This window comes from Xyrauchen texanus, chromosome 27, assembly GCF_025860055.1.
Source record: "Xyrauchen texanus isolate HMW12.3.18 chromosome 27, RBS_HiC_50CHRs, whole genome shotgun sequence".
In the NCBI taxonomy this organism is placed as follows: Eukaryota; Metazoa; Chordata; class Actinopteri; order Cypriniformes; family Catostomidae; genus Xyrauchen; species Xyrauchen texanus.
The window spans coordinates 39323486-39334686 of record NC_068302.1 but is presented as its reverse complement, the minus strand read 5'-3'; the positions used below and the strand labels follow the sequence as shown (position 1 = coordinate 39334686).

Genomic DNA, 11201 nt, shown 5'->3' with positions numbered 1-11201 from the left:
ACATACAGAGACACACACACAGTCAAAGCTCACAAACACAGTCACACACAGACACACAACACACACACACACACACACACAGTCAAAACACACACAAACACACACACATACAGAGACACACACACAGTCAAAACTCACAAACACAGTCACACACAGACACACAAACACACACATACACACACACACAGTCAAAACACACACAAACACACACACATACAGAGACACACACACAGTCAAAACTCACAAACACAGTCACACACAGACACACAAACACACACATACACACACTCACACACACATACAGAAACACACACACACACACACACACATACAGACACAACCATACAGACATTAGTCTACACAGACACACACACACACACACACAAACACACACACTTTAGCTCAATGAAGCTGTCAGCGGAGGACATGTGAGGCGTCTATTTCTCAAACTAGAGACTCTGATGTACTTCTCCTCTTGTTTAGTTGCACATCTGGTCTTCCACATCTCTTTCTGTCCTTGTTAGAGACAGTTGTGCTTTATCTTTGAAGACTTTAGTTACACCTTTGGATTAAATCTTCAGATTTTTGGCAATTTCAAGCACTGTATCGCCTTAAAACAATGATTGTCTGATGAGTTTCTAGAGAAAGTTGTTTCTTTTGCCATTTTTGACCTAATATTGACCTCAAGACATGCCGGTCTATTGCATACTGTGGCAACTCAAAAATAAACACAAAGACAAAGTTAAGCTTCATTTAAAGAACCAAATATCTTTCAGCTGTGTTTGATATAACGGCAAGTGATTATCTAGATCCAAATTAGCAATTTAGCACAATTAAGGTATAAAAATAAGGTGTTGAGTGATGCTGCTGTCTAGATTTGATCAAAAATGACTTTATTTAAATAGTGATGGTGCTGCTTTTTACATCAGTAATGTCCCGACTATACTTTGTGATCAGTTGAATGCCACTTTGGTGAATTAAAATAGCAATTTTCTTCCGAAACAGCAAAATCTGCACATTATTCCAAACATGTGGCTGCCAGTGGATATATATATATATATGGAGTGGTGGTGGCGTAGTGGGCTAAAGAACATAATTGGTAATCAGAAGGTTGCTGGTTCGATCCCCACAGCCACCACCATTGTGTCCTTGAGCAAGGCACTTAACTTCAGGTTGCTCCGGGGGGATTGTCCCTATAATAAGTGACTAAGTCGCTTTGGATAAAAGTGTCTGCCAAATGCATAAATGTAAATATATATATATATATACACAGCATACAAATGTATACTACATACTGCTTTATACAACTTTAATCATATTTATTGGTGGAAAACCTGGAATTTGTACATTTTTTAAAAGCTAAAATGTGAATAAATGGATAAAAATCCAATGAAAATATTTTATTAAAATATTCAGTGCATTAACATTAACATTTTCGTAACACTTGGCAATTTTTGTACCAAGTTAGAAGGTCCCCTATATAATTAACAGCATTAGCTGAGAGAGAATCATTCTTATGCAAAACAGACTTTTTAACTGAAATACACCCAAACGAATCGAAAGCTTGTGAAATGCAAATCTTTATCAATGCCAGCCCTAAAAAAGCTCAAAGAATCAAGATGCATTTTTAGAGATGCATTTTACTACAAAAGGTAATAAAACAATTGAAAAACAGCGCAGAAAAATGGAAAAACGTGTTCGGTTTGACCACCCCCACTTTTAAGCCATTTCTTTTCAACAAGGAAATGAGTTATTTGCTGCCTTAGGAGGTAACTGCCTATGTAGGCTCCCTAAATTTAGGAACAGAGCTGCAAATGTACACCACAGCCCATACCCATTGAGTCTTTGTAAAAGCGTGTGTGTGAGACAGTACCCCGTTCGCACACTCACTTATGGCAGTGCATTGGGCCCTCATGACAATTAGCTTGGGAAAAGGTTTACGACCGGCAGGCCCACAGGAGCGTACAAATCGGCGCAGCCGGAGGCAGCCTCGCGAAAAGAAAGGTAATTACAGCTCTCCACATCATAACGCTGAGAGGAAGCTAGCAACATAACACACTTGAACTTTTTCATCCTTCTCTCTTCTCTTACATACTTCTATAATTAATTATCATGCCTTAACTCTTTGATTTATTCCACAATTCATGACATATTTATACATTCAAGATGAATTCTCATTTCCTCCAGGAATCAATTAAAAATTAGAGTAAGGACCGGTCTTGCATGTTGTCGCAGGATCAAAGACGGAGCGACTTACCTTGCGGCGGGTATTCAGGGCACACCGCAAGGTCAGATGAGTTGACGCCCGAAAGAAGCCACAGACACAAACAACAGACTGGTGTGATTTATAATGTCATATCAATCGATGGTTCAACTGGTTTTGCATCAGAACACAGATTTTAAATTTCACATCAAAGTCGTACAATCAATAATAATCGTACAAAAATACTTAAAATAAAACATAAAATTAAATATCAACGCAAACTGCATAGATATTATCGCTATAATGCAACAGAATGATGCAAATATTAGGTTGAATATTAGGTTGAACAAGCCTGTTGCTTAAAAAAAAAAAATGGGTAAATGAGTCACGTTTTTCGCACAAGTTATATTGCTATGCTACGCTCCATTCAGAGTCGGATGTTGGATATTTACTGGATATCTCCGATGATAAAGGCAATCCATTGCCTGATGCTCGGAAAATGACATAAAGAGAAACAAATATGCTAAACTCCCATTAGCTCAGCAGCAGTTCGAGTGCCTAAAGAGACATGGCACTCACATTGCGGATGATAAACGAAGCTACGCTGTTCAAGCATGTTCTACAGGTGTACGATTATCAAAAGAGAATAAAATTGACCGTATTTAACACACCTGTCACAAGTTTTATCATTATGTAATGTAGGAACTTTGACTCATTTGTGTTTTTATTTGCTTAAATCGCCCTTTTTTTCCTTTTCAATCTAATACCAACTACTATGAAGTCCAATGTCGCCAATAACAATAACGATACCAATATACCGATGACAATACCGACACCAATAGCGCTGGCAATATCGATACCAATACCGATAACAATAACGCTACCAATACCTATGACAATACCAATAACAATACCGATAACCATACCAATGAAAATACCGATACCAATACCGGTAACAATACCGACACAATACCGATAACAATACCAATGACGATACCGATGACGATGCCGATACAATACCGATAACAATACCGATGACAATACAGATACAATACCGATACCAATACCGATGACAATACTGATGACAATACCGATGACAATACTGATAACAATACCGGTAACAATACCGATGACGATACCGATACAATACCACTAACAATACCGATAACAATACCAATACAATACCGATAACAATAGCGATGACAATACTGATGACAATACCGATAACAATACCTATGACAATACCGATACACTACCGATAACAATACCGGTGACAATACAGATACAATACCGATAACAATACCAATGGCAATACCGATGACAATACTGATGACAAGACCGATAACAATACCGATGACAATACCGATACAATACCGCTAACAATACCAATGACAATACTGATGACAATACCGATGACAATACCGATACAATACCGATAACAATACCAATGACAATACCGATACAATACCGATGACACTACCGATGACACTACCGATGACAATACCGATAACAATACCGATGACACTACCGATGACACTACCGATGACACTACCGATGACAAGACCGATAACAATACCGATGACACTACCGATGACACTACCGATGACAATACCGATGACAATACCGATGGCAATACCGATGACAATACCGATAACAATACCAATGACAATACTGATGACAATACCGATACAATACCGATAACAATATCGATGACAATACCGATACAATACCGATAACAATACTGATGACAATACCGATAACAGTACCAATGGCGATACCGATGGCAATATCGATGACAATACTGATGACAATACCGATAACAATACCAATGACAATACTGATGACAATACCGATAACAATACCAATGACAATACTGATGACAATACCGATAACAATACCGATGACAATACCGATACAATACCGATAACAATACTGATGACAATACCGATGACAATATCGATGACAATACCGATGACAATGCCAATACAATACCGATGACAATACTGATGACAATACCAATGACAATACCGATGACAATGCCGATACAATACCGATGACAATACTGATGACAATACCGATGACAATGCCGATAACAATACCAATGACAATACTGATGACAATACCGATGACAATACCGATACAATACCAATAACAATACCAATGACAATACTGATGACAATACCGATAACAATACCAATGACAATACTGATGACAATACCGATACAATAGCGATAACAATACCGATGACAATACTGATGACAATACCGATAACAATACCGATACAATACCGATAACAATACCAATGACAATACTAATGACAATACTGATGACAATACTGATAACAATACCAATGACAATACTGATGACAATACTGATGACAATACCGATACAATAGCGATAACAATACCGATGACAATACCAATGACAATACCGATAACAATACCGATACAATACCGATAACAATACCAATGACAATACTAATGACAATACTGATGACAATACTGATAACAATACCAATGACAATACTGATGACAATACCGATGACAATACTGATACAATACCGATAACAATACCGATAACAATACCGATAACAATACCGATGACAATACTGATGACAATACCGATACAATACCGATGGCACTACCGATAACAATACCGGTGCCAATACTGATACGATACCGATGACAATACCGATGACAATTGCCGATACAATGGGTCATGTTAAATATTATGTTTATAAGCCATAATTTTAACATTTATAAGCATAAACAAAAAATTATTAGACTTCAATTTTTGTTTGTTTATCATTTATTAACAACAAAAACAGAACACTTTAATGTTTTTACTACTTATAATTACGGCTGTCAATCGATATTTTTTATTTTATTTAATTAAATACATGATATACTGATTCATTAATTGAATTAATCGCATATTTGTATAAATGTTCCCAGAAAAAGTTCCCTCGAATAATAATAATTTTAAATACAATTATTAAATAATTATATTCATATAATTATAAACAGAATTATATATATATATATATATATATATATATATATATATATATATATATATATATATATATATTATAAATAATTAAGATAATTAAGATGCCTAACATTATTGTGTCAGACGAGCAGTGGCAGCGCCACCCCCCCCCAGTCAACAACTTTGGGGGCGTGTTGAAGCGGGTTTCCCCCAGGGCGCAAAACAAGCTAGAACCACTACTGCAGAAAAGTAAAATATTGATACGACAAAGACAAAGATAAAGAATGGCTTTACAGGGCAAATGATTGATTATTCCATATTATTGAACATAAGCCTACTGTCCACAGTAATCCCATTTTGTAATTAAATTCTAACTGTCTAACTGTCTGAGGTATTATTATTATCAGGGCTTTTCTAAGGATGCGTCAATGTACACATGCGTCAGACGGACTCTTTTGGAGCGTCTCACTTTGGGTGTGTCTTATCACTAGCACAGCATTTTTAGGTCTCTGTGTCAAGTTAAATGCATTGAGAATTGTGCTCCATCCAGCTGTGTTTGAATGCAAGAATGTATTCTTATCTTGTGTCAAGCAAGAGTGAGTTTGGTTCGTTCTCTGAACACTATACAGCCAGGGCTGGTAATCTGGCATACCGGACATTTTCCCGGTGGGCCGACGCACTTGGTGCCGATCAGGGGCTGACTGGCCATCGGGCGATCAGTGCGGGCCGCGAAATGGGCCAAATTGGCCGCGTTATGCAGAACGGACCACAAATATGCAGAAAAGGACAGTGAACACCCCCCCACCAAAACCCCCAAAACAACTTTTGTCTCACCACCCCTAAACAAGTTTTGGGCCAATTGCCATGTAAAATCCCAGGCCAATTTCTCTTCCCAGTCCAGCCCTGTACACAGCTGTGCGTTGTCTGTACAGATGGAGTTGCGCTTACTGCCCCCTGCTGAAAACAGGTGGTATTTAAAACATGAATTGCTCCGATGTTAGGAACATTACCTTATTACGGTTCAGGTACATGATTAGTTGCGTAAAGTTATTTTTCATATAATTAGTCACACAGAATCAATGCAATAATTAGACAGCCCTACTTTTAATTTAAATAAACTTGTAACCAACATCACACAAACTCATTATAATAACTAACTAAATAATGGCACATCCAGTTTTACTCGATTGAGCGCTGTCTGTAACTGCTTGTGTCTTTCGGCATTTCTGTGAGTTCAGATGAGCAAAAGGAGAAAAAGTTCCTGTATAATTATGCAAGTATAAAATGAAATGTACAATAAACTCGTACATTTTCATGGTAACGAAATAATAAAATCACTAGTATATTTTTACATGTCGATATTCTCAATACAATAGCAGTATCACAAGTATCAATACTTGATCCACACATCCCTAACATCATCCATGGAGTTGCATGAAATAATAATAATTGTTTTCAATACCTTTCCAGAAAACTCTCCTGTCTTCCATTGGTTGAATAAACAGATAGTCCCGCCTTAAACTCACACAATTGTTTGAGTTAATGTTGTTGTGTCAGGCTGGACTGGCCGTTTAAACCAACAAAGGAAGTTGTTGATAGCGCCACAGAGCAACAGTGCTACACTTTTAGGGGAAATCAACCTACAAATGCTTACTTGTTGTTAAGTGGACTGCGCATTATGCGCACTAAGACTATTAGCAATATGCATGCTAATAAATACGATCATTCCAACATGACTTGAAGACTCATCCTTACAGTCCCATTTTGCTTTCCACACAGCACCAATAGTGCATCAAAACTGAAACCCACTTGGTAAAAAAGGGCCTAAATACCCTGATGCGTGCACGTATGCAGAAACTCATCCACTCCACAGATTAATTATAGAATGTTGCTGAGTGTTTTAAATATACTTCTGAACAAACCGAGACACTCTTGCCCCAGAAAACAGGTGTCTGACTATGAATCCCCACAAGCTGAGCAGGATAAATAGTTGGTCTGCGTTCGGCTGTTTAGTCAGCTAAATTTACCTCGTCGTCTGATAATGGCTGGTGAAGACTTTCGGGCCGCAGGGGTTAATGGCACGAAACAGAACGAATTTGCTAATTACATGTTCCGAACTATTTATCAGATTCTCCATCTGTACAGCGCCACAACGCTCATTGTGCACGCTAAATTACTCCTTGGATTATCTTTGTAAAGCAAGTTTTCATAATTAGAGCTCTGTGTGGATGTTTTCTCTCGGTGTGAAGAGGGGGATAGGAAGACTGGTTCATTTGAGCTTGACATCTTTAACCAGAGTCACAATAGGCTCTCAAAGCGTCTGCCCTATGCACACAAATCCTAAAGGAATGTTGAAAGGATTCTATTTGGAATTTGGAACATCATTTGAAACCTATCCTAAACCCTGTCGTGTTTCCTGCACCGACGGATCCCCCAGCAGGAGGTCTTAAATGCACGCTGTAATTAAAATAAACGTCACAGCAGATGCACTGGAGGACAGATGATATATTATCGAACATATAATGGGATTTTTAGATGTTTATTATGATTGATTGTGATAGATAAGATGCGATACGCAACGTCTTGAGACAGTCTACGCTGGATGTGTCAAAGCAAACATTGTAAACAGACTAATTGTCTTGTTGGCAGGAAGTGGCTCATGTAGCACAAAATGGAACGGGACATACGTTTACTGTCGACGTGACGTGCCGCAACGGACGGCTTCCAGAGTAGACAGCTTCATTGACTATAGTCGGATCTATCTGCTTTTGATGTGTCCAGTGTAGACAGAGTAATGGCCGATTCTCACGAACAATGTCAAGAAAATGTCCAGGTCATATTTAACCCCAAATAAATTGAAATACTATACATATATGAATTTATATTTTGCATAAAGAAATGGAAGCCTACATTTAGGATCATTAAGAGTAGGGTAAGGGTTAAGGGTTAGGTTAAGAGTGTAAATACAGATGTTATTAAATGCAGGTGCTTTACATGCAAGTACAATGCAACAACACGTATGTATATAATAAGTACATTGTATCAAATGTTTAGGTACATAGTAGTTAAAGACACCTAATATAAAGTGGGTCCCATTATGTTTCTCTGTTACAGTAAAAGAGTGCTGTTGAGTGTTGAACAAAGTTTTTAAATTATAAAAAATTAAATAAGTAAAAATTAAAGGCAGGATAAAAACAAGTGTACATCTATGATGTATAAATAAAAAAAATAAAAAATTCCGGTAATGAGAATATCATAATGACCATCTTTTTTCATGCCACGGTCCTGAGAATCAGGGGGGTAAAAATTGGGGTAACTGTCTTGAAAAAATGTACTTCATTTGATTTTATTTATTTATTTATTTTACTTTAAAGGAACATTTCAGCAAAAAAAAAAAAAAAAAAAAAGAATCATTTTTTTTATTATTTACTCATCTTCATGTTGTTCCAAACCTGATTGAATATCTACCCTGAAGCGCAAAAGAAAATTTAGCAGAATGTCCAGGCTTCTCTTTTCCAAACTATGAAAGTGAATGAGGAATAAGGCTTTCAAGCTCCAAAACTGACCATAACAGTAGTCCATAAAACCCGCTGGCTATATTCCAAGTCTTCTGAAGCCATACTTCTGAAGCTTTGTGTGAGAAACAGACCAAAATGTAAGTAAACCTTCACATTTGCATTCAATTAATATATGGCACCTGTGACGCCCGGCTTGATGTCAGTGTCACTGGTTTTCGGGATCAGGAGACTTTGAATATAGCGCACAAGTTGTATGGACCAATTTTATGGTATTATAACGTTTTGTTGGAGCTCAACATCATCAGTCCCCATTCACTTTCATTGTATAACATTAACACAAGCTTCTCTATTTGTGTCCTATGGGTTTGGAACAACATGAGGATGAGTGAATAATGTACATTTTAATTTTAAGGTGAACTCAAACAGGAAAATCCCGATTAGTATAGGTTTCAAATGACAAAAGTTGCTATTTTCTGATTTGAAAAGGCGAGTGCTGTGAATGTGCATTATGCGTGGGTCGCGTGACACTCCTCAAAGGGAGAAAAGGGGTGATTCTGAAGCATAAGTGAGTGACTGGCGACACCTCTATGATATCAGGCCTCAAAGGTGCGGCTGAAACTATTGAGAGATAGACACACACACACACACACACATTCATACACACACACATACACACACACGGTGTCGTACGCGAGCCTTCTCGCAGAAAATTTGATTAAAATTACCTTCATTATAAGACACTCTTCATTATAAAACCAAAAAGTGCTGCTGATCTCCCAGGGCCTTTGGATTAATAAGGACATGTATTTTAAGCTGTAAACTCAACTTCTTACTGTCCTTAATCTCCTTTCCTCTTCCCAGGCCAAATTAACACCTCTCCACCGATCTGACGGGACCTCATTAACTGGCTTCCACTCCGAAAGAGAAAAGAACAAGAAGACTGCGAAGAAGGAGCGAAAGTAGGAAGACGACCAATGACAGCCAACAGCTCGGGGATTAACCCTTTCACGCCACCGAAACGCTTCGGGAATCTAGGTCGATGCATGTTTCTAATCAGCCGCCTGGTTAACGATAATTAGCAGGCGAGGCGGGAAGGGATGAGAGGGAGGGACTCGAGGAAATGAAACAGAAAAAGAAAAGAGAAACCTGTCATGTCGCAAACACTTCAAAGGAAACAACTTCTCTTTTAAAAGTGCCACAAATGGGGTCCAAAAACCACCAGGGAGATCGTGAAAGCACAGTGCTGGAGAGAGGAGGAGAACACGGGCCGAAGAGACCTAAAACACACACACACACACGCACACACATGCACGCATCACAGGGACCCAAAACACACACGCATACACTCCTCCGACGGTGCGGAAAGCTTGCATAGTTTAAACTAGAGTTAAACTTTTCCAGCACAAGTCAGGACTGTTTAAAAGTGCTCTCGATGTATTTGGACACTTTTAGGAATGTTTTGGGTTCAATGTAAGTTAAGCTCAATTGACAGCATTCTAGCATAATGTTGATTAGCACAAAAAAATCATTGACTCGTCAATTCCCGGAAATCAGTGCCAATTCCCAACTCTCCAAATATTAATTGGTTTGATTTAATTGGTAACAGCCTATAGTTTGATGTCATAATTCAGATTTATATCATTGATTTCTTAGGCTAAAAATAAATGCCCTTATAAAAGGTAAAAAATATGCCCCTTGAAATCAATTCCATTGGGCAAATATTGCCCCTTAATGGAGAAGTTCATTGCTGACACTGCACAAGATGTAAACATTATACATGTTAACATGATTTTAGTATGTTATCCCACATCCTAACCTTATGTGTAAGGTAATATACACTAACTTAGCTGTCATGACAATGTAACAGCGTAAAGTGTCCCTGACTTTATCCCACTAAAATCATGATAACATGTGTAATGTATACTTCTGAAACGGTGTGTATTTTAATGTTTATGGACTGGCCCCATTCACTTCCATTGTAAGTGCTTCACCGTACCTGAAATGTAGTTTTTTTTTTTTTTATATAAACGAGGGACGAGTCAACGTTATTTTTATGGTAATCAATATTATGCTACCAGTGATGGGTGTTTATCCAGGGCTGGAATGGTAATCTGGCATACCGGGCATTTTCCCGGTGGGCCGACGCACTTTGGGGCCGATCAGGTGTGGACTGGCCATGGGGAGAACCGAGCGGGCCGGTGGGTCGGCCGTGAAACTTACATTTACATTTACATTTATGCATTTGGCAGACGCTTTTATCCAAAGCGACTCTCGGTGGGGCGTGTGCAAGGCTGGAAGGGTAAGCTGGCATACCGGCCATTTTCCCGGTGGGCCGACGCACTTTGGGGCTGTTCTGTGGCGGACTGGCTATCGTGAGAACCGAGTGGGCCGCTGGGTCGGCTGCAAAACGGGCCGAATGAGTCGCGATAAGCTAAAATGAGCCGCCGTGTTATGCAGAAGGGACCACAAAACGGCGTCGCGATATGCAG

At 38.6% G+C, this 11201-nt stretch overlaps 1 protein-coding gene across 1 annotated transcript in view; it reads right to left on the bottom strand.

The window, feature by feature from the left end:
* The window catches only part of cux2b (cut-like homeobox 2b), a 195954-nt gene that overhangs the window by 96730 nt on the left and 88023 nt on the right, over nt 1–11201 (bottom strand). The window lies entirely within an intron of this gene.